Source organism: Haematobia irritans, chromosome 3, assembly GCF_050003625.1.
Source record: "Haematobia irritans isolate KBUSLIRL chromosome 3, ASM5000362v1, whole genome shotgun sequence".
In the NCBI taxonomy this organism is placed as follows: domain Eukaryota; kingdom Metazoa; phylum Arthropoda; class Insecta; order Diptera; family Muscidae; genus Haematobia; species Haematobia irritans.
In genome coordinates, this window is record NC_134399.1 from 65,791,452 (window position 1) to 65,817,841 (window position 26,390).

General features: G+C 32.9%; 1 protein-coding gene across 2 annotated transcripts in view; it reads left to right on the forward strand.

The window, feature by feature from the left end:
* The window catches only part of mamo (maternal gene required for meiosis), a 665,568-nt gene that overhangs the window by 80,082 nt on the left and 559,096 nt on the right, over nucleotides 1–26,390 (forward strand). The window lies entirely within an intron of this gene.

Here is a 26,390-nt window from a genome sequence, read left to right on the forward strand (position 1 = left end):
CAACACTTTCATTAATTAGTACCAAAAACCTTTTATTGCACTACTCTTTCTATGAATATGGTAAAACTGAAACAAAAGACCCATAAATTGCACCCAGAGAGGAATATGATCACCTCAAACATGTTTTAAGAGCAAAATGTTATTTTTGGGTGGTGACCATGTAACATGGTTTTCGCAACCATGTTATTTTCTCGGAAAGCATGTATCTGATTTCGGCAAGCAGGTTACATTTGACGAGAAAATAACATTTTAGTGACAAACATGTTACATGGTTACCATACAAAACTAACATTTTGCTCTTGAAACATGTTTGAGGTGATCATATTCCTTCTCTGCGTGTGTGTGTCATGTACAATGCACTGATGACTTAGTCCCTCATCCACCTTCAGTAGACGAGTATATGTAGTGTAGAATTTCATAAAAAGTATAACAAATCTCGGTTGAAAAGGGAGCACCTCACCTGCACTGAAAAAAAAAACATGAGCAAACGTACCAAAAATTTTGTCTTTACACTAATGATTTTAGTATTGATCCCGACCCAACGAAGCGAAGAATTGAAGTAAGGGCACATTTAAGACATACTTGTCTTTTAATTTTGAGTTTTGTGTTCTTTATTCTAGGAAAAAAAACAAGAACAAGTATATACGGCCGTAAATTCGGCCAGGCCGCAGCTTATGTACCCTCCACCATGGATTGCGTAGAAACTTCTACTGAAGACTGTCATCCACAATCGAATTACATGGGTTGCGGTAACACTTGCCGATGGCAAGGTATCTTAAAACTTCCTAACACCGTAATATATACCACATAGTCCATACGTGGTATATATTAAACTAAAAAAAGGCCGATTAAATACGTATATAAGTATATAATTAATTAAATTCTATAGAAATAAAATTTTGACAACATTTTCTATAGAAGTAAAATTTGGAAAAAATTTTCTAAGAAATAAAATTTTGACAAAATTTTCTATAGAAATAAAATGTTGACAAAATTTTCTATAGAAATACAATTTTGACAAAATTTTCTATAGAAATAAAATTTTGACAAATTTTTCTATAGAAATAAAATTTTGACAAATTTTTCTATAGAAATAACATTTTGACAATGTTTTCTATAAAAATAAAATTTTGGTAGATTATTTTTGGATCGAGTGGCAACCATGATTATGAACCGATATGGACAAATTTTTGTGTGATTGGGGATCGGATATATATAACTATAGACCGATATGGACCAATTATGGCATGGTTATAAGCGGCCTTATACTAACACCACGTTGCAATTTTCAACCGGTCCTCCAAGAGGCTCCGGAGGACAAATCTGCGGATCGATTTATATGGGGGCTATATATAATTATGGTCCGATATGGACCAATTCTTGCATGATTGTTAGAGACCATATACGAACACCACGTACCAAATTTCAACCGGATCGGATGACTTTTGCTCCTCTAAGAGGCTCCGGAGGTCAAATCTGGGAATCGGTTTATATGGGGGCTATATATGATTATGGGCCGATGTGGACCAATTTTTGCATGGTCATTAGAGAACATATACCAACACCATGTACCAAATTTTAGCCGGAGCGGATGAAATTTGGTTCTCTTAGAGGCTCCGCAAGCCAAATCGGGGGATCGGTTTATATGGGGGCTATATGTAATTATGGACCGATATGGACCATTTTTTGCATAATTGTTAGAGACCATGTACCAAATTTCAGCCGGATCGGATGACATTTGCTTCTCTTAGAGCAATCGCAAGCCAAATTTGGGGGTCCGTTTATATGGGGGCTATACGTAAAAGTGTTACTAACACCATGTACCAAATTTCAGCCGGATCGGATGAAATTTGCTTCTCTTAGAGCAATCGCAAGCCAAATTTGGGGGTCCGTTTATATGGGGGCTATACGTAAAAGTGGACCGATATGGCCCATTTGCAATACCATCCGACCTACATCAATAACAACTAATTGTGCCAAGTTTCAAGTCGATAGCTTGTTTCGTTCGGAAGTTAGCGTGATTTCAACAGACGGACGGACGGACGGACGGACATGCTCAGATCGACTTAGAATTTCACCATATATATATATATATATATATATATATATATATATATATATATATATATATATATATATATATATATATATATATATATATATATATATATATATATATATATATATATATATATATATATATATATATATATATATATATATATATATATATATATATATATATATATATATATATATATATATATATATATATATATATATATATATATATATATATATATATATATATATATATATATATATATATATATATATATATATATATATATATATATATATATATATATATATATATATATATATATATATATATATACTTTATGGGGTCTTAGAGCAATATTTCGATGTGTTACAAACAGAATCACAAAGTTAATATATCCCCATCCTATGGTGGAGGGTATAAAAATTAATTTATCAATATTTTCAGTTTATTTCTTCATGCACTATCAAAGACCATTACAAACGTGTTAACGACAACTTAAATTTCCGAATTCGACGCGACTATAAGTAAAAATTATTCAATGAAAAAACTTCCTATCAGAGAAATGCGTCTTCTACGTTTTACAACAAAATAAGTGTTTAACCCTTAGGTTAGGTTAGGTTAGGTTATGTGGCAGCCCGATGTATCAGGCTCACTTAGACTATTCAGTCCATTGTGATACCACAGTGGTGAACTTCTCTCTTATCACTGAGTGCTGCCCGATTCCATGTTAAACTCAATGACAAGGGACCTCCTTTTTATAGCCGAGTCCGAACGGCGTTCCACATTCCAATGAAACCACTTAGAGAAGCTTTGAAATCCTCAGAAATGTCACCAGCATTACTGAGGTGGGATAATCCACCGCTGAAAAACTTTTTGGTGTTCGGTCGTAGCAGGAATCGAACCCACGACCTTGTGTATGCAAGGCGGGCATGCTAACCATTGCACCACGGTGGCTCCCAACCCTTTCACTACCGAAATAAACCTAATGTTAAAAACTTTAAATTTTCTTGTGGTTTTATTTGTACTTTACTTGACCTACATCAATTACTTCAAGAGCTATATGAGTTTGTTCGAAGAACTTGGTTCTTGAGTTGTGACCAAATGGCCTTACGAAAATAACCCCAAATAACGCTTATTTTCGTAAGGCCTATAATATCTTTCGAAGTGTGAGAAAAAATAGAAAAAGAACCCAAACAATATCAGCCATATTTTTGTATGAATGTCCATTTACTATAGGCATACAGTAGAAAAACGGTCTCAAAATTTTCTATTTTTCGTTTATTGTTTAAAAAAAAATGTTTATAGAAATGCATTTTTGTGCCCACCAATATGAAAAATATTTATAGCTTATTTAGATTAAAGCCTTTACTTTAAAATATCATCGAGAAATAAATTGCAACTAAGTGGGAAAATAGAGTTTGTTGTCGTTTATGAATGTCCTCCTAAGTCCACTTAGCGTAGCCAAAGGGTTAAAACGGTTTTAACCGGTTAATGGGGTTTGGGGAAAAATAAAAAACCGAAAACATTTAAAAAAATTGCGATTTTCGGATAAACCGAAAACCCGTTTAGTTAGGCAACCTATGTGGCCCAATTATAGGAAATTTCTAAAGAGATTCGAAAGGGGTATTTGTTTGGAGGACATGGTAGTTTTCGTCCAGACCTAAACATACATATATTCGGCGATTAATTCATAGGATAAATATGGATTTTGACTGACTTTGTTGAGAAAGAAAAGTACACTTTGTGATAATGCTCACAATCACTTTTCTTAACCCTTTGATCTTGTCAATTATTTTACACTGAAAAAAAAAGAATGCCAGGTTCCAAAGATTTGGTTTTTACTTTTACAAAATTTGGTATTGATTCCGAGCCAAAGAAGCGGGGAATACAAGTAAAGATACTTTTAAGACACAATTCTCTTTTAAATTTGGGTTTTGTGTACTTGCTTCTAGGAAGCAAATTTTAATTTTTCGTTTCATCAGCTTTTTTTCTTCATATGCAATTAAAGTTCTTTAAAAACGAATTAACGGCAACTTTATTTTCCAAATTCAGACTCCACTTCAAGTAAAAAACGTCTTTAAAATAAAGTGTTGGAAAACATATCCTATTTTTGAACCGTTTTTTGCTTTGCAGTCAAGATGCAAAAAGGCAACAAATTTAAAGACAATTTCATTAATTTTAAATACTTTTCTGAATTAAGTTGCCCTTACCCCAAAAAATTTTTCTTTCATGTGATGATACCCATTTTTAAGTCAAATCACTTATTTATAAGGTCAATACGACTTCATTGAAAAGTTTATCGACTGACAAGGAAAAAAACAATTGTAGTAGAGAAATGCGTCTTCCATGCTAAGCAAAATTTGCATTCGTATTTTTAGGGACATGAAATCTTTGGCTTCACGACAATGTTTTTTTTTTTTTTTTTCAGTGTAGACATAACTTGAGACCACCAACACTGATTAAACATTTTAGTATAAACTTGACAAAAAAGTTGTATTTCTGTTTTCTTCAAAGACGTGTATTCTATCTCCTCATTTATTACCCTACTTCATGACCTAATTATTACTCTGTTCGTATTCTAATTTATATACATAAATGAAATATGTATGTTTATCACTCCCTATTTCCTCTAGATAGCTTACGGAGGGTAAGCATTGCCAATTGACCCTCCATCTAGCTTATGACTAAATAAAAATTCGAAAGTTTTTTTTTCTTGCAAGCATTTTGAATTAGTTCTGGATTCCTTCTCGCTCTCTTTGTCTCTTTCTCTTGGTTTATTCATAACATTTTGGTTCTCCGATCTTGCTGGCGTATGAGTTATTTGTGTTGTAGTAGTATTTTTCTCATATGTTTCTGGTGTTGTTTTGAATGTGCGAATTTTTTGTTTGTTTCTACTTCCTATCGTTCGTACCCGCCAATTTGCAAAATGAATGTGGACAACGCATTGCGTAATCCCCCCAAAGTATTCGTTGGCGTTATGTCGGATATATAACAAACTAGACGCATATGGTCGTGAGTACAGTTAGGTATAATCGTTTTACATACACGCACACACATATACCAACACTCTCTTACATATTGTAGGCATTTTAAAGAGCGAGCCACAAACACTCTATCAATGGCGAAGAGTGTAGATCTATTTATACCCTACACCACAATGTGGTCAGGGTATAATTGAAGTAAAATGCTTGATAATGTTCCTTACATTAAACATGTTAATAGATTTAGAAACATCTGTTGCTGGGAAGTGTTTAAATACAATACAGAGGGTTTTCTTCAGTATGATGGTGAAGGATATCCTAAATTCGCCACTGCACGACATTAGCAGTGTTTTCTTACTTGTTCTCACTTCAGTTGCGGAGCTAAAAAACGATAAACACCATGCACACCCGTTACCTCTATGGAGTTGTAGTCAGTTTTCGAATCTCAACGAAAACAGAAATCTCACATAGTGATTATATCAACAAAATGACAATAATTGGCCGGCGGCAAAAATAAAAACAACGGCTTCCATCGCTCAATGGGTTCAAACAAAATTCTCATGCAAAAAAAAAAAAATCTTTTTGTTTCTCTATTCTATCCTCTGTTCGTCACCACTGTCATCGCGTCATCATCCAATTGTTGTCGTCGTGATCGCTCTCCCATAAGAAAAATGCGAAACATTTGAGTGCGTGCTTAAAATGTTTGTGTGAGAGCCCTCATACCCCTGACGACTTCATAATTCTGAAACCATATCAATGTTTCGTATTCTTCGCATATGTTGACGAGGGTAGTGTAAAAATTATGCATCACTATTGGTATTATGCCAAAACATGGACCAATACACACCATATTCGGTAAACCTATTTGTGGACCTAAAATAGTATCTCTAGATTAAAAATTTTAGTAAAGTGTGCAAATATGACCATAGCGATAGGCGAAACAACTTTTCTGCGACGACAAATACAATAAGCTTGACGGCAGAAATTTCCTTTTTATACCCTAAACCACATAGTGGTCAGGGTATAATAACTTTGATTTGCCAAAAAATGTGCCTACCAGAAATATTGATTTTAGACCCCATAAAATATATACCGATCGACTCACAATCACCTCCTTAGTCGATCTAGCGCTTGGTGTCCGTCCGTCCATGTATTTGTTGGTCGCAGGATTCCGGTCGCAATTATTAACCAAATCTGATGAAATTTGGTATGTTGCGTTTTTTTGGTACAGGGACGAATGCTATTGAATTTGGAAAAAATCGGATCAAATTTAGATATAGCTCCCATATATATGTATCGCCTGATTTCGATAAATGGGGTCAGATGGCGTTCATTTACTAACCGATCGGTGTCAACTTTGTCACAAAGTAATCCAGTTGACCATCCTTTAAGTGTGCCAAATTTCAGATTTAGATATAGCTCCCATATATAGGTTAGGTGGCAGCCCGATGTATCAGGCTCACTTAGACTATTCAGTCCATTGTGATACCACATTGGTGAACTTCCCTCTTATCACTGAGTGTTGCCCGATTCCATGTTAAGCTCAATGACAAGGGACCTCCCTTGTATAGCCGAGTCCGAACTGCGTTCCACATTGCATTGAAACCACTTAGAGAAGCTTTGAAACCCTCAGAAATGTCGCCAGCATTACTGAGGAAGGATAATCCACCGCTGAAAAACTTTTTGGTAGTCGGTCGAAGCAGTAATCGAACCCACGACCTTGTGTATGCAAGGCGGGCATACTAACCATTGCACCACGGTGGCTCCCTCCCATAAATATGTTCGCCGGATTTTCCCAAATTTCGCCATAAGTTCCTTATTTATCAACCAATCTGACTCAAAGTTGACAAATCTAATTTTCTATAGCACTTACAATATGTGCAAAAAATCATCGAAATCGGCTATAGCTTCCATATATATGTAGCGCCAGATTTTCAAAATTTTGCCCCATATAACCTTATTTTTGACCATAGTAGTGGCCTCATTTAAATGGCCGTAATGGTATTCCTGCGCGTATTTTGGGATTCCCATTATCAATACATCCCATCAAACAAATTTGGAAGTTGTTCTAAAGACACAACTTTAAAAGCACTTTCCAAAATGTCCACCCAAAGAAGTTCTTTATGTTAACTACCCAGGAGGTTTTTTTTGATTCAATTCTGTATAACTCGCTTTTTACATATTTTTAAAGAAATAATTTTTACTGTTTTAGTTTCAAAAAAAGAATAAGAATTAATTAAATGGTGCAACTTATTAAAATTTTGTCTAAGAAAATTCTAAATCCCTTCTAAAAAAATTGTCTAAGAAACTTCTAAATCCCTTCTAAATAAAATTGCGAATTTTTAAAAATATTTGAGGTCAAATGTTCCAAGCATGCGTCAGAATGTATTTCGAATAATAAAAAAATTATTATTTTTTATGATAAGAATTAATTAAATGGTGCAACTTATTAAAATTTTGTCTAAGAAAATTCTAAATCCCTTCTAAAAAAATTTGTCTAAGAAAATTCGAAATCCCTTCTAAATAAAATTGCGAATTTTTAAAAATATTTGAGGTTAAACGTTCCAAGCAATGTATTAAAAATAACAAAAAAATATAAAATATCACAGAATTTTATAATTCTCATACAAAACACTGTATTCGTAACGAAACGATTGAAAAAAGTGGGAAATTTGCCACTAAAGTGGTGAAACGGTAACACTGGCTACAATGGTAGATTCACTAAGAGAGCAGAGTAAATTGGAATTCTCACCATTGATTATTATTTTCTCAGCTACTTCAAGTATACCTCGTCATAACAGCAACAATGTTGCAACATAATATTTGCTTTTTGCCGTTAGTTTCATAAATCGCGTGAACTAAGAGAACACAAGAAAAAAAAAACTTTATTCAAATTGTTTTAATTTTTTTATACATATTAATGGCACGCACTTCAGATAGCAGCTCATTATAGAAAATTATGTACAGCTTGCTATATATATTTAGGAGCTCTGTTAAAGACAGTGGGACTGAACTTGAAGAAAAACAAAACAAAAACTTGCTTCTCTTTACTATAAGTGCTCTCTGAGTTGTGAGAGAATTGTTTTGTATGTGTCGATAATATCAATATTGACCAAAATACTGCAGAGACACTTTCGTGTGTGTCGCTGTGATGGCTTTGTCGGCCGTTTGAAGGCCATAATTCGAGCCAAAGGTACACGCAAAAAAATAATTCTTTCCTCCCAAACGAAATTTTAGACAAACAAAGTTCGTTTCTCATTTGCTTTTCGCTGTAAGGAAGTGTCTTTGGAGGAAAAGTATATACTTTTTGTGATAAACGTTTATTCTTTTCCAGGATGTAAAAACAATTTCATAAAGACTAACTCAAAAAAATTGTTTTCTTGCTAATTGCATTTTCCCTCACATCTTTCTCACATCCACGAGGTTTTTTAGTTCTTAACACTTTTTCCTGTAATACCAACAATGTAGAAGAAATTATACGATTTTATAAATTTTTAAAATTTTTTTTACCTTTCGCCTGGACGGAGAATCGAACCGCGGACCATGTACTTTGTAAGCCAACACAAACCACTGAGCTATGTACCTGTTATGGTCATCAATAGATATATCCATATAAGTTATATTTATATAGCATAGCTTACGGCGCCCACGAACCGAATAAAGAAAGTTTATTTAACAGAAACAAACATTTAGTTTGGCACCGTGGAGCAGTGGTTGCTACGTTCGACTTGCATGCCAAGGGTCGTGGGTTCGATCCCTGCTTCGACCAAAGCTTTTTTTTTTACATATATTCCAGATATGTTCGGAAGATTCCGAAAAAATGTTCAACATTACATTGTAGTATATTAAATTTTGAACTGTATAAAGGACCTAAAGTCAGAAAAGAACAGTGTTTGATATAAACAAAATGGACTGTGTTTTTGTTTCAAAAATAACTTTTTTTATTGAAAAAATAAAAATTTTGTAACAAACGAATTTTTTTGGTGATAAAAGTTAAAAATTTTCGGAGCAATTAAAAAAACTCTAACACAAGAAAAACGTTTTCGGTACACGTTTTCCAAACGTTTTTTTTCTTTGCGTGTAGACAATTCGAACAAATCTAAACTGATTCTAAAATTTTATGTTATATCCGGCATTTTTTGATTTTTACAATAAAATAACAAAAAAAAAACTATTGTGCTTTACTTTGTTGCATTACGTATCAGCCTCCCTCTGGTAATTATTGCCGGAATTCAACATTTTCTGTTTGCATTTTGTATTTTCAATATTGCTCTGACACAAATTCGTTTGTTTTGTTTTACACGTTTTAATTTTTGTTGGTTGTTGAACAACAAAGTATCTGCAATTTTTTTTTCTTGTTGACAAACTGTTGCTATCGTCCAAGAAAATGTTACCATTTAATTCCAAGACATTGTTTTCAATAGGATTAGCAGCAAACTACTGTGCGTTTTACATAAAAACGACTTTGCGTAATATGACAGAAAAAAAAGAAACCCTCCGCCCCCTCAGATATGACATTGTTTTCGTTTAGTTCTATTTTACCACATTATGTTTTAAATACATTATTTGGGCCAAGATAATGTCCATACTCACCGATAGTCCTACTAGCGAGTGAAGTGATGGCAAAACCAAGTAATTTTTTGTGTTTTTTATTGTTGTTGAAAATAAATAGAAAACATATGGAAGAAATTGGGTCAGGCAATACATGAATGGAGAACCAAAAATTTAGTTCACAAATTGCTAAGATAATGATAATGATGATGATAATGATCATTAGTTTATATAAATTATCAGAAGGGGCGGAATATTCGAATTTCCTTCGAACTGAGTAAATTTGTCGATTTCGCTCGTTCATTCGAACATCTGTCCCAAGTTGTATGGCACTCTCTAATGAAAATGACCATAATTAATTACTTTCTTCTTCTTTTTGGGGATTTTTCCTACTTTTGTTTTGTCAGATATATGAATGAATAAGTCTGTGTGAGTGTGTGTATTCTCGTATTAATAAATCTTGTATAATTTGCTAATAATTTAACATTTTATTATAGGGGCTTTAGTTTGTTTGAATTATGTGCGAATTTATTGGTACCAAAAAAATGGGTTACCGCATTTTATTACTTGGCAAAAAATATCTAAATGTTTGTTCATCTATATATGTTTGTATATACGTCGTATGATTTTGCTTTTGAATGAAACAAATTTCGGTTTTTAGTGGGTATGGATTTTTTTTCCAATAATTTGATACCCCTCTTTATTAAAATATAAGTCTACAGGAAATTTTGAATTAATAATCTCAAAATTTATTATCATTAGTTTATTTAGGTCAATAAACTCTATTATTTAATGGATTATCGTAATCACTCAAAAATATAGTTTTTATTAGAAATACATAGTAAAGCCGGCTGTCGTAGCTGGGCGATGGAAAAATTTAGACTGATGGACGGATGCCAACATTTAATTTGACTTCTTTTAATGAAGTTTTATTTTATTTATATTAATTTCTAATTTTAATCAAAATACCAAAAATAATAATAAAAAAATAAAATAAATTCAGTTAAATTAAATAGCTAGCTGTCGTAAATGAGCGACGGTAAAACTTAGACTCAAACACATTAATTTCAAATTTTAATCAAAATAACAAATAATAATTAAATTACTATAAATTAAATTTTCTTAATATAAATTAAAGTTAATTAAAAATATTACTCTATAATAGTGAATTGGGTGTAAGTTAGACTGTTCGACTGTATTTAGATTAACTTAATGTAATCAAGTTTTTTTATATTCGGTTACTTTGGGTTTTTTGTTCTACTTTTTTATTTGATTTATAATAATTCCTAATTTTATTTTACAAAAAGAAAGCATCATTAGATTCAATTTAATTGTATTAAATTAAATTCCTTATAATGTAAATAGAAATAAAGTACAATAAATTAACCGAAAATAAACTTAGTTAAATTAAATTAATGTAAAATAAATTAAATTTAATAAAATGCTTTGAAATTGAGCTAAATTATATTAAGCTTAAATTTGTGTTAATTTAATGTAATTAAATGTTATTTAATTTTAGTAATTTATTTTAGTTAAGACCAACTTTTATTTATTGAAACGAATTTATTTTAGTTGGCTTCAATATTAACCTAAAATAAACTTAATTAAATTAAATTAATGTACAATAAATTAAATTTAATAAAATGCTTTGAAATTGAGCTAAATTTTATTAAGCTTAAATTTGTGTTAATTTAATGTAATTAAATGTTATTTAATTTTAGTAATTTATTTTAGTTAAGACCAACTTTTAGTTATTGAAACGGATTTATTTTAGTTGGCTTCAATTTTACTCGAATTGATTTAATTAAATTTTATTTACTTTAGATTTATATTTATTTTATTTTAATTTACATACACACACACAAAAATATGTTTTGTCTTCAATCACGAAATTAAGTGATCTAAGTATTTTTTAATTAAAATGTCCTCAATCACAGAAATGATAGTATCAACTAGAAAAATTAATTGAAAGCCAAAAAAAAATTTTGTAATTGATTTTTGTTTCAATAAAAAAAACGTTGAATCATTTAAATTTTTAATTGAATATTTTTTAAAACACAATTAAGACTTTAATTTTAAAAATTTTCGTGAAATTTTTTCCTATGTAGTATATTATGTAACTCTATTTATAATTATAAGTAACTCGTTTATTTGAATTTAATATTATTTTAATTGACCAATTTTTAATAAATATTGAAACAAATTTAAATAAACTAAAAAATAGTTCATGTTACTAAAAATTTATTTTAATTTTGTATTTTTTAATTGATTTTATTTTTACCCAATATATTTTAATTAATTTAATTTCCACATTTTACAGATTATCTTATTGTATAAGTAACTCGTTTATTTGAATTTAATAGTATTTTAATTGACCAATTTTTAATAAATATTGAAACAAATTTAAATCAACTAAAAATAGTTCATGTTACTAAATTTGTAATAAATATTGAAACAAATTTAAATAAACTAAAAAATAGTTCATGTTACTAAATTTATTTTAATTTTGTATTTTTTAATTGATTTTATTTTTACTCAATATATTTTAATTAATTTAATTTCCATATTTTACAGATTATCTTATTGTATGAAACTTGTATATAGTTATGTCAAACTTAATTAATGTACAATAAAGTAAATATAATAATATATATTCAAATGGTGCTTAATTATTTTAAGCTAAATGTAATTAAATTTTTTTGGTAATTTAATATAATTAAACTTTATTACATTTATTTTAAGTTTATACAATAATAAATGGGAATATATTTAAACTAAAATAATTTAAAAAAGAAACGAATTAAAAGATTTTTTTTTAGTCAATTGAGTGAATTAAATCAAATAAAAAATAATCAGATATAGCTAAAATGAATAAAATAAAAATACAGAAAATTTAAAATTAGTCAAATATTGTTGAATTAAAATTCGATTAAATTCAAAATAACTAATTTGCTTATAATTGTACACAGAATTTCATATATACATATATAAAATAAAATTAATTAAGTATAAATCTAACATAAATAAAATTTAATTAAAGTAAGTCGAGTAAATTTAAGTTAAATAAAATAAAGTAAATTAAAATAAAATAAATCCGTTGAAATTATATACAAATGATTATGAAGTGGTATAACGTAATTAAATTATTTTTTTTTTTTTGGGGGAGAGGGAGGCTAAAAATTTCTTTACGTCTTCCGTCCGCCGAACGATATTTCTCGATAATATCGGTTAAAAAACCAGATCCTTACCGCTCCTGGTGGTTTGCACCACCTAAGTAATGTGGAAATTCTATGTACAATTATCAGACATTTAGTTATTTTAAATTTAATAGAATTTTAAGTAAACATTATTTTATTAATGATTAATTTTTAATTTTCTGTATTTTAATTCTAATTTTAGTTTTATTTTTTCATTTGATTTAATTTACCCAATTCACGTTAAATAAATTTCCTTTAATTCGTTTTTTTTAATTATTTTAGTTTTGTTATTTATCAGTTTAAAAGCTTAATTAATTTAGTTTATTTTGTAATAATTTTATTTTACTTAAATTAATGTTATTTTGTTGGAGTATATTCCAATTGTATTTTATTTTTTTTTTTAATGGAATTTAATTCAAATAGAACTTAGTTAGGTTAGGCTAGGTTAGGCTAAAGTGGCAGCCCGATTAAGATTCAGTCTCACTTAGACTATTCAGTCCATTGTGAAAACTTAGTTAAAAAATGGCTTATATTATAGTTTTATTTATTTGAATTTTATTTAATTTAATATTTTTTTAGACAAAAAAAAATTTTGAGTTAAATATTTTTTGTTTTAATGAAATAAAATTATTCCAAAACAAATAATTTAATTTAAATTAAATCTACCTAACACAAAATTAAATAAATTTGAATAATATTAATAAAATTTAAGTTTAGTTTAATTTATGTGAAGTTCAAAAAATAATAAATGGGAATAAAAAAATTTCATAAAATTTAGTTAAACTGCAATATATTAAAACTAAAATAATTTAAAAAAGAAAACGAATTAAACGAAATTTATTTAATGTGAATTGAGTAATTTTAATCAAATAAATTTTATGAAAATTGTTTATTGTATGTATGTATCAAATAAATTAAACTAAACATAAAATTTATTAATATTATTCAAAATAATTTAATTTAGTGTTAGCTAAGTTTAATTTAAATTAAATTATTTGACTTTAATTTATTTGATTTGGAATAATTTTGTTTCATTAAAACACAAAAAATATTTAACTTACATTTTTTTCTTGTCTAAAATAAAATGTTAAATTAAATAAAATTCAAAACTATAATATAAGGTATTTTTTAACTAAGTTCTATTTAAGTTAAATTCAATTAAATAAAAGTAAAATGCAATTGGAATATACTCTTGCAAAAAACATTAATTTAAGTTAAATAAAATTATTATAAAATAAACTAAATTAATTAAGCTTTTTTAGTAATTAAAAAACAAAATAGTAAAAAAAAAATAATATAGCTAAGGTATTCTTTTTAACTAAGCTCTATTTAAGTTAAATTCAATTAAATAATAATAAAATACAATTGGAATATACTCTCGCAAAAAACATTAATTTAAGTTAAATAAAATTATTATAAAATAAACTAAATTAATTAAGCTTTTTTAGTAATTAAAAAACAAAATAGTAAAAAAATAATATAGCTAAGGTATTCTTTTTAACTAAGCTCTATTTAAGTTAAATTCAATTAAATAATAATAAAATACAATTGGAATATACTCTCGCAACATAACAAGTTAAATAAAATTATTATAAAAAAAAAACTAAATTAATTAAGATTTTTATTAATTCAATAAAATTCTATTCATGTAATTAATTTTTCAATTAATTTAGTTTTTAATTGAATAGTGCTTAATTAGATTTTTATATTAAATATTTTATTTTAATTAAATGTTATCTCTCTCTATCATAAGACACGTTGATATCTGAGTGCATTGTGTATGGATGATTTTAATAATGCTCCCGCTGATGTGAATATTGACGATGAGGGAAATAAAATTTGCATTAATTAGTTACAAATGTCAATAATTTTTTTATACGTTTTTGATTTTGATATGGAAAGAATTATGGGACTACTTTATTGATGTGTGGTGATCGCCACAACCACGTGAGCTCTAGCCTCTATGGCTAGGGGTAAATTAATGCATCGCTAATATCTCGTATATGTCATGCAATAATAAAAAAAAATCTTTTCTTTTTCTATTGTCTTGTCGATTGTTGTTTTTTTTTTCTTATTTATAATTCATGTAAATTTATTTCATTTAATTTAAACATTTAGAGTTATGTGTCTATCCGCTTCCATAGTATCCATTTGGGGAACTCGGAGAACATGTTTGTGCATAAAATATTTATCATGAGATTTTTACAATAAACTCTTGCCGTCTGGAAGAGTGAGTGTGAGTACTGCATCAGTTTATGTTAAAATATGTTAAACAGCCTGTTTAATTTATGTCCATAGGGGCTCCAACTCAAACTCAAATCGTATGTCAGCGAACAACGAAAACTAGCAACATTGAAAAGTTAACTGCGTCGATGACAATAACAATGCTAAGTAATCAATAGATCTTGCTGGAAGAACAAAAAAAAAAAAATAGTAAAAAGGCATTTGATATAAGTGTCGGGTAAATTCTAACAAAGACAAATGGAGATGTGTGTATTTCGAAAGTTTATATAATAGGAGTATTTGTTTTTATGGCGAACTAAATGCTTTATATTTAAATTAAAATAAAAACTAATGGCTAATAAGAGCTATGATGAATTTATGGCAACATTTTTGAATATTAGATGTCTAGTTAGTCTTATACGTATAAAATTAATTGCAGCATAGTTTAAATGGTTTTACCTTTAGACCGAAACCAGGGATGCAAATGATGGTATAGTTGTACTAAATTTTGTACATTCCACATGTCAAAAGTACATTGACACTACAATGACCTATTTGGTACAATTTAATATATTTAGTGTATCTTGAAAATACTTAAGAAGTCAGAAGAGTTGAACGGGTGACTGTTGAAGACAACAAATACAGGATATTTCGAAATTTGGATAAAAACATACATGAGATAAGAATTCATTGATATCGGCCTTTTGTGTCTACAAAAAAAATTAAAAATTAATTGGAAAATGCCTCTTCGGGATGTAAGAATAGACCAAATTACTTTACTCACATATTCCATGAATATTTATGAAGAAAAAGTGCATATTATTTTTATGACTTCATTTATTATTTGTAAAAGTTAAGACAATTGAAAAAAAATTGTTTTTTCATACTTGGCCAAAAGTTTCGTGATCCGCCGAAAGAACTCACATTTCTCCAGTAATATGAAGTCTTTTTGGACTCCAAGAACACAGCAAACTTTGTAGCTGTTCACCGCCTCTGCTACGAGTACATAATGTACCTGAAACTTGCTAGACCGTTCTGATATATTTCGCGATCTTCTAAAAATCATAAAAAAATTATAAAAATCATTTATTTGGTAAATTATTGCAATTTTTTTTTAAATGTATATCCAAAACACTGAATTCGGATCACACCTTAAGAAGTGCTGCAAATTCAGTGCAACGGCATTTGAAATGGTGGACATCCGTCCTATGACAAGCCCGTGTTAAATTCATCGCTTCTGCGCCAATTTTGCACCACTTCCGGATCCAAAAAGAACATTTTCACTACTTTTTTGACGACGCTTTTTTTGCTGGGTTACAATGGGTTTTATTGAGAGTGTTTAAGTGCTCACCGTTGTATGTTAATTCTAATTAATAATTCACAATAGGGTACAAAATTCATTTAATTAGTTATGGTATATGTCTGGTATACTTATATCTGGCATTTTAAAAGCTCTTGCTTTCAACGCTGGATTTGCCTTCATGATTGTGAAGAATGACTTAGATATTTCCAAGAGATGGATATCTAATTATTTGGTGATTTGGAAACAACTTAGCCAAAAAACTCTTTAACATCCCGCAGACAGGTCTTATTGTTCTTGGGGAACTGTATCAATAGGGGAACTGTAGGCCCGAATGTCTCATTACGGACGAGTCCATTACTCGTCGAAGGTCTCATTTTGGGGTTTCAGTAGTGGAGCTGTAGGTCGGAGATCTAAGTTGGTAGATGTGGGTTGATATGGGTACGTGTTAGCTCGAGGATCTCAGTAGGCAAAGTGCAGGTCTGAAGGTCTCTATAGGCGAGCTGTAGGTCCGAAAGTCGCATTATGGACAAGTCAATTACTAGGCGTCTCACATTTTGGGGTCTCAGTAGTTGAGCTGTAGACCTGAAGACCTTTGTAGGCAAATTGCAGGCGAAGAACTGTAAGCACGAAAGACTTAGTAGAGGAACTTAGGGCATGGAAGTCTTAATAGGAGAATTGCAGGCTTGAAGACACAGTAGGGGAATTGTAGGCCGGAAGATTTAAATAGAGAAACAGTAGTCCCGAAGGTCAATGTAGTGGAACTGAAGGTACACAGGTGCCAGTTGGAGAGCTGTAGTGCGTACGATCTTAGTTTGGTCACTGCCACTTTCACTAGGGGAGCTGTATGTCCAAAGATCAATGTAGGTTAACTGCATGCCAGCAGTTCCTCAGCTGAGATTTTCGGTCCCGAAAGCGTCAGTACGGAAGTTGCAGGCCTAAAGATCTCGGTATGGGAAGTGAAGACTCGAAGGTTATTCTGAAGGTCTCAATAGGAGGACCAGCAGGTGAGCTGTTGGTCCAAAGATCTCAGTAGTCCCGAAAGTTTTTGTAGAGGAATAGTAGCCCTGCAGTTCTCTTACCGTGGTGTCCGTGGGGAATTGCAGGCCTGAAGATGTCCATAGCTGAATGTAGACCCAAAGGCCTCAGTCTGGATCTGTAGGCCTGGACGGCTCAATATTAACCCAAAGAATTCAGTAGGAGAACCTTCGTCCCGAAGGTTTCAATAGAGCTGAGACTTTCGGTCCCGAAAGCGTGAGTAGGGAAGTTGCAGGCCTAAAGATCTCGGTATGGGAAGTGAAGACTCGAAGGTTCTTCTGAAGGTCTCAATAGGAGGGCCAGCAGGTGAGCTGTTGGTCCAAAGATCTCAGTAGGTCCGAAAGTTTTTGTAGAGGAATAGCAGCCCTGCAGTTCCCTTACCGGGGTGTCCGTGGGGAATTGCAGGCCTGAAGATGTCCATAGCTGAATGTAGACCCAAAGGCCTCAGTCTGGGTCTGTAGGCCTGGACGGCTCAATATTAACCCAAAGATTTCAGTAGGAGAACCTTCGTCCCGAAGGTTTCAATAGAAGACCTGTAAGTACAGCTATGGACATCTTCAGGCCTGCAATTCCCCACGGACACCACGGTAAGAGAACTGCAGGGCTACTATTCCTCTACAAAAACTTTCGGGACTACTGAGATCTTTGGACCAACAGCTCACCTGCTGGTCCTCCTATTGAGACCTCCAGAATAACCTTCGAGTCTAGGTATCAGTAGGGGAAATTTAGACCCGAAAGTCCCCGAAAAGTTATGTATAACGAACACAGAAACGAGTTGCTTAGTACTTAAAAAATAATAAAAGCAGAATACTGCTATAAAAAGCCGTGTGTAAACGCTGGCTCCCAAATCTTTAAAGCCTTACGCTTTAAAGACCATCAGATTCTAGACAGACCGGAACATGCTAAGTATTTTCTTTTTAACCACCCTACGGAAAATGGATCGAACACAGGACTGGTACAGGTCTAGTCCCTGGTGTGCATGGACCAGTCCTAGTTCTGGTCAACACGTATGGAAGGGACCAGTCACTTTAACATGGGTTCGTCATTGACGGGGTAAATTTACACTTTAGGACACGCCTTGGACTTGTTCCTAAGGACACGTCCTGAGGCATTTTAGTGATAGACCTCATAGACAGGTCCTCATGAACCAGTCTTGGACAAACTCTTAGAAATCTGTTTCAGTTTGGTGATCTGAATCACACCAGAAATAAAAAACTTTTGAAAAATGTTGAACAATATGTTATTGTGGTAATTCTACTTCACTAAATGTGTAGATCCAATAAGATTTTTATATTAAGCGAGTATGGAAATCATTAAATTATCACTTTTTAAAAACTTCGACAAACTGGATCACCCTTACCAGTCCTGTGATAGGTCCGTCAGTGGCAATTTGCACCAATTTCACGTAGGGCAGTATATATGTTAAAATTACATTACCATATTTTTGGAAGTAATGGCTTACCATCAATAATTTCTTTCGATTACCACACCCAAGTGTTCCATGCCAACTAGAGGTTTGGTTTAAAAACCTTCTAGGGGATTATTTAAACCATTTGTTTATGGTAGGTCATTATTACCAAGCATATGGTATTACTGGATGTAATGACATAAGAGCATTTCGTAACGAGTTTTTCAGCTCAACTACTTATGCAGTTGTTGGTTGTGCCAACAGTATCTACTTCTTGAGCGTGCCCTCTTTGCTCAAGAAGTAGATACTGTTGGCACAACCAACAACTGCATAAGTAGTTGAGCTGAAAAACTCGTTACGAAATGCTCTTAAATGCTTGCTAACTGATATATTGTAGAATTTTTGATTTTTTTGTAAACTATATTTAAAGTATTTGTCTGATATATTTTTCTGTGTAGTTTGTTTAAATATAGGTAATACCAAATAAAAATTATTTTTTATTTTGTTTTAAAACTCATTTGTATTTTTCCATAGTATGGTATTTTAAATTCAATTGCCCAAAGAGATATTAATCGTTTAAATGTTGAATAAATTCGAAATACTTTTCACTTAATTTTCAAATGCCTGTTAAGAATAAGAATAATTTCTTATTTTGGTTGCAATTAACTTAACACAGTCTCTTGATTTATTATGCCTTTAATGTTTCGTGTTTTTTTCTTTCGTTTTATACATAATCAGCAGCATTCAAGTCATTAATGCTTGAGGCTAGAATGAGCTCAAACTATTTCTATTGCCTGTTTTAAGACAATTCCCTGATCTTTAGATCTGCCTGAGGTTCTGTTTTGGCTTGTTTTTTTTTTGGCACTCTTGAAGTAAAGAACCCCACATATATACACTTAACAAAATCTTAACCTTGAAATTAGACAACAAGAAACCAAGCATATAAAAAGAGTAAATGATGACGACCACATCGTTAAGGCTTCAAATACAAATCCCCCATATAAACGAAAAAAAAAACGAAGCGAAATGAAATGTATTTTGTTTTTGCTTAATTCCTCTATTATTGTTAATGATTGTTATTATTATTATCATTTTTTATATTTCTTTTGCTGGTTCTTTTTTTCTTTGGTTTCTCCTACACTCACATGCACACACGCCTTAGTCTAAAGAGCCCAACATTAAAACAATAAAAATATAATGCAAACGTGGTCTATTAACTGAAGCCACACATATTGGTGTTAACTATTAGAGGCTTAGCTGCGCATGCTCTAACCGATGCACGGGGAGCAACAAGCAGTACCCAACTAAACATGACGAATGGATATTAATATTTTACCAAAAAAAAAAAAAAAAACAACAACCGAAACATTGAGTTTTTGTTTGAAATAATTAAAATTAAGCACACAATGCATATTGAGAAAAAAAAATATTTTTTTATATATAATATTTAATAATATGAAGTTTTTGCATGACATTGTTTTTCCAAGGCAATTATTATTGTTGTTGGCTAAATCGTCTCCATGGCACCAGTCAAGTACAAAGTTGCACATTTGCCGTATAATCTCATCACGACCAATGTATAGCAGACTAGAGTGTTCTCAAAGCCATTGGTAAAGTATTTAATGATCGATCATAAAGGGAAATTGTAAAAATGATCAATTACAATCGCCAATAATACAAAATCGCCAATAATACAAACTAAAATGAATTTAACCCTCTAATGCCCAAGCCCGCCTTTAGGCGGTCTTCATTTAGTAAGGAAGCTTTTAGTAAAACACACCTTAAAACAACAAAAATGGGTAAAATAAAAAGAAAACTTAGTTAAAACTGTTCAAGAGGCTGAATTTTACCGTATAAAATTTTCTTGTTTAGTTTTCTTGCTTTCGTGTCGTTAACATTGAAAATCAAATCAGCTGAAAAAAAAATTGGGGCATTAGAGGGTTAATAAAAATCAATTAAATGAAAATTAAATTAAATCCGGACTTCATCACAACCGACGATACCGGTTAAAACCCCATCCCACTTCCCTGGGGCTATAATTACCATCCCGAAACTGCTTTCGCATTACTTCAAGGTGGACCCCTCGTGATCAGTGACCATCTCCTTCCAGCCCGCAGCCAGATTCAAGATTACATTACCCATGTCGTAGTATCCATATCAATCTTTTGCTTGCGGAGAACGTGTTCCACAAACCGCCCTATGGCCTCCCAGTTCTTCTCACTCTGTTTATTTCTCGTAGAGACATGTCCAATCTCATCTTCAGACGCTGTCCGCCATTCTGCCCACCATCACCATCATCCTTGACATCTTTGTCTTCGTAAATACAATTCTCTTTCCTGAATTTCCCCGTCCAATGCAGATACTTTCGAAAATATCCGTGACCAGAGAACATCTGAGTCAAGTAATACGACACCTTCCAATATCTTCTGTCCGCCCATAATTGTATATCGGTTATACGCCGGTGTGTCCATCTGCAATTTGGTTCGTTCCGCCATTGTTCCTGCAATTTAACTCTGGTCTCTTATCGGATGCTCGGTGTCAAGTATGTTGTTTGACCGCGAACCCCCTTTGCCGCTCATACTGATACTGTGCGGTAAGTATCCTTCTTCTGCTTGAAAGAGCAGCTTTTTCCGACGCGTACTATATCTGTTTGGAGTACGTTAGTTTTGAGTGCAGTCTTAGTCCCAAATAATGGATTGACTGCTTTGTTGGGGTTACCATGTCGTCTATTTGCATCTTTATTTCTAGATGCAGGTGCCGTCTCGTTAGTACTATCAGATCGGTCTTTTGCACGACTAATTGTAGGCCATGCGTGTCTAAGCGGTCTAATAAATGTATGTTCGGCATCATACGCGACCTCTTTTTCTTCGTTAATACAGTTCTTGGAGCTACATTTCCCCATATGATGCAGATACTTTCGAAAATATCCGTGACCAGAGAACATCTGAGTCATGTAATACGACACCTTCCCATATCTTCTGTCCGTCCATAATTGTATATCGGTTATAAGCCGGTGTGTCCATCTGCCCTTTGGTTCGTTCCTCCATCATTCCTGCCAAGTTTCTCTGGTCTCTTGTTGGTTGTTCTGTATGAAGTATATTTTTTTGGCCTCGAACCCCCTTTGTCGCCTGGATGTCTATTGGGATCGTTCCTGATATTACTCATGTCTATTGGGATCGTTCCTGATATTACTCACCCGACTTCCCTTGATACTGTGCGGTATGCTGAGATTATTCTCGGAGCTCTGTACCTAAAGCAGCTTTTTCGCTCTAGTTCGTCTCTGTAGGGTCTCACTTCCATAGTGGTGTATACTGTTAGTCATCTCCATAAGTATACTTCTTCTGCCACCGTGGTGCAATAGTTAGCATGCCCGCCTTGCAACATAAGTTCATGGGTTCGATTCCTGCTTCGACCGAACTCCAAAAAGTTTTTCAGCGGTGGATTATCCCACCTCAGTAATGCTGCTGACATTTCTGAGTGTTTCAAAGCTTCTCTAAGTGGTTTCACTGCAATGTGGAACGCCGTTCGGACTCCGCTATAACAAGGAGGTCCCTTGTCATTGAGCTTAAAATGGAATCAGGCAGCACTCTGTGATAAGAGAGAAGTTCACCTACCACATTGGTGAACTTCTCTCTTATCACAATGGACTGAGTAGTCTAAGTGAGCCTGAAATCTCGGGTTGCCACCTAACCTAACCTATGTATGTTGTTTGGCCTCGAACCCCTTTGCCGCTCAATCGCCTGGATTTGGGATCGTTCCTAATATTACTCACGCGACTTCCCTTGATACTGTGCGGTATGCTGCGATTATTCTCAGAGCTGCAGTTCTCTGTACCTAAAGCAGTTTCTTCGCTCTAGTTCGTCTCTGTAGGGTCTCACTTCCATAGAGGAGTATACTGTTAGTAATCTCCATAAATACAGCTCTCGGAGCTAAATTCGGATATTCGGTATTAAGTCCGTCGCGCCTTGTTGTTTGGTCTCGAAGACCTTTTGCCTCTTAATCGCTTGGTAGTCTATTGGGATTGTTCCTGTTGTCACTAATTTGGCTTCCCCCGAAACTGTGTGGTATGCTTAAGTGATTCTTAGAGCTGACCTTCTCTCCGTCTCTCTCCGCTCTACTACGTCGGCGTAGCATCGATTCCCAGATTTCACTTCCATAGAGGAGTATACAGTTAGTCATATCCATGAGTATCCTGAGTATCAGTCTGCTCAGTCGCGATGTTATCATAGCAGCTTTTTTTTATCGTACTCGAGTAGTCGCAAGTACTGGATTCACTGCTTTCTTGGAATACCATGTCGTCTAGTGCATCTCTATTTCTAGAGGCGGGTGCCGCCTCGTTAGTACTAGCAGATCGGTCTTTTCTATTGCTAATTGTAAGCCATGCGAGGTTAATTAGTCTTTCGCGCGTATCACGGTTTGGCGAAGTTGGCGTTGAGCCTCTGCAGTATTTCTCGTTTTTATCACAGCGGCTATGTCATCGGCGTAGCCAACAAGGAATGTATCGTCTGGCACGGGTATCTTCAGTAACTTGTCGTATGGTGCGTTCCAGAGATCTGGTCCAACGATTGAGCCTCGTGCGGCATCTGAGATTACCTCTATTCTTCGGTAATCTCAGATGGAACGCACCAACTTGTCGTATGGTGCGTTCCAGAGATCTGGTCTAACGATTGAGCCTCGTGCGGCATCTGAGATTACCTCTATTCTTCGTGGGCTCTCTATGGTTCTTAAGATTGTTTTTCAATATTCTCGTCAAGTATTTCGGCTTGTGAAATATTGACTCTAGGGTGTATTACGTCTTCCCACCTCAGGCTGTTGAAAGCATTCTTAATATCTAGCGTCGCCAGAAGAAGTATAGATCTCGATGCGTGACTGCCCTGTGACGTCCGGACGGCATCTGATACTTCTTTAAAGGTTTTCTAATGTCGATTTTTCAGGTGTAAATCCGTGTTGTCTCGCTGACAATAGCCTCTTCAAGCCTTGGTTTGACCGTTGGAATAGTTTTCTAGCCTTGTCCAGCATGTACGACGACGATTGGTCGCCCTCGCCATTGCTGATAAGAAGTCTAAGTCTTCGTTGTTTCCAAACATTAGGAAAGATATCTTCTATTAGGCAGCTGTTGTACATGGGGTTGTAAGTAGGGTCTCGGGTCGCTTGGCTTCTATATCTTTAATTACCTATACTTTCAGAACCAGGTGCCTTCTTGCTTTTGAGGCTTTTGGTGACATTTTGCAGTTCCTATTTTTTTTTTTTTTTGTAAAGACAGGAATGTTTGTGAGCGCTTATGTATCGTTTTCGTCTTCTCAGATCTCAAGTATTGAGAATAAATTTTCCACGATGTTTAGCATCTCATTCTCGTCCATCTTGCACATCGGATCTCTTGTATGTATTTTTTGAATAACTATTTGGCATTCTAGTCCCCAAGGCAATTGTTTATATCTAATCTTATCTCTTCTCATTTATCTTTCTTACTCTTTCTTATACTGTTCTGCAATGATTTCTTTACCTCGTTGCCTTGCTCTGGTGTATTACCTCCTGGTCTTACGTCTGCATACATCGATGCCGGTATTCCTCCAGTATACATGCCTTGCAACCAGTGTTATGCTTCATATTTTGTATGGCCTTATTGCAGCAGACCTTTATTGTTGACATCGTATGAATGACAATCTGCCTTGCATCTCACCTGTTCAGATTGTCCTCGGAGTGCCTTTCCAGTTCAGAGATTAAAGCACCCGCTTCCAGCTTGTGGACGTTTCATCTACTAGAAGAAGGAACCTACTTTTTATATCCGAGTCCGAATGGCGAGGTTTCACCGCGCTGTGGAACACTGTTCGGACGTTTGTAGGCATAACTTATCGGTAATTAATAAAGAGAATTTAATCAAACTGACTTCGTAAAAATTATAATTATTTAGCTTTAAATAGTTTTTGTATAAAAAAACTACCATATAAAGTTGAAGTTTCGAAGGAACCCCAAATTTTAGTTTTATTTATATTGACTGCTTTGAAATTACTTTCTACATTGAAGACAAATATGGTTGAGAGCAAGCTACATATAAATTGTCATAGTATTGAGATTAAAAAAGGCTTGTTTACATTATAATGTATGAAAATTGTCAACTTAGAACTAAGTCACATTGAAAAATCGTCAAATCGTAAAAAACGTTAAAAGGAAACACTTGAGTCGAACATTTTCAAAAATCGTCAACTCATAACTATGTTGCTTAAAATCGTAATCAAATCGTCACAGCCCAAATTTACAATCGTCAAAATTACGAAAAATCGTCAGAGTTGTCACCGCTGTCACTCAGTGATAAGAGAGAAATTCATCACTTTGGTATCATAATGGACTGAGTAGTCGAAGTGAGTAGTCGAAGTGAAATATCCGGTTGTCACTATACCTAACCTAACCACCTAGAAGTCTCGTGAGTTTCTCTTCGCCTTGCAGACGGAAAGAGATGAGTTGATGGTTATTTCCTGCGTATGTCTTTAGCACCTCCAATAAGAAGTGTTATTTTGATATTCAAAGAAAACTGAAATTTTTGATATAAATGATCGAATGAAAAACAATATCTGTCAATAGGTCTTCCATCGAAGCTGGGCTGCTTGTGTAGACCTTTTGGTTTCCAACAATAACTCTTGGATTTTCTGACCGTAAGAGGCGACTTTGCTTACTGAATGGTCGATATGATAGAGAATTTATATCTAAGAGTGCTCTCTGTACAATCTGAAAGATACGGAAACTATTCAGCATTTTTAGGAAAAAGTCCGTTGACTTCTTCCGAAATTTTAGACAGACGGAATTGTCCCTTGTAATAAAGCATTTTCTTTAGGAGCAAATAAACCCGAATGCAACGATTAGAAGCAAATGTTGCAACGATTGTCTTTGGACATCTTCATTTCCTTTTAAAGAAAATATTTTTACGTCAAAAGAAAAAATCGATTGTCTAAAATTTCGATACTCAGAAAATAAAACTCTTCCTTCAGTAACAATATACAACGGAACATCCTATAGTGGTTTTCAAATTCTGAGGGTCTAAAATTGTTTTGAAAGGGAGTAAGCCCTCCCCCCAGATGCCGTTCTCGCTTATGATCGTGCCATGAAGAAACACGAAAATTAAAAATGACCTAAGATGTTTCATGGAATTTATCGATAAATTCGATTATTTTAGACAAAAACACAAAAGATTTTTCTCACATCACAATCCATACACGCACAAATCGATAATATTGTTTCACTTGAGCATAGATGTATGTCTGCTCTCATCCGCAGTGATTCTAGAATCTAGAATCTAGATTCATGTAAACACAAAAAAAGGTGCAACAACAACATCATACACACAAAAAAATTTTTTTTGATTTCAATCACGAAAATCGCGGATTCAATCATTTTTTTAATTGAAATGTCTTCAATCACGAAAATGATAGTATCAATCACCCATTTTGATTGAAACCCAACACGATTTTTAATTAAAAATTTAATTGACTTTTGTCACGGAATCAATTAATTGTGTGATTGAATCAATTAAAAACGTGATTGATTTTTAACATAAAATTCAATCACAGTTTTAATTGAATCAATTAAAATTTTAATTAATTTCGCTACAAAAATCAATCAACTATTTGATTCA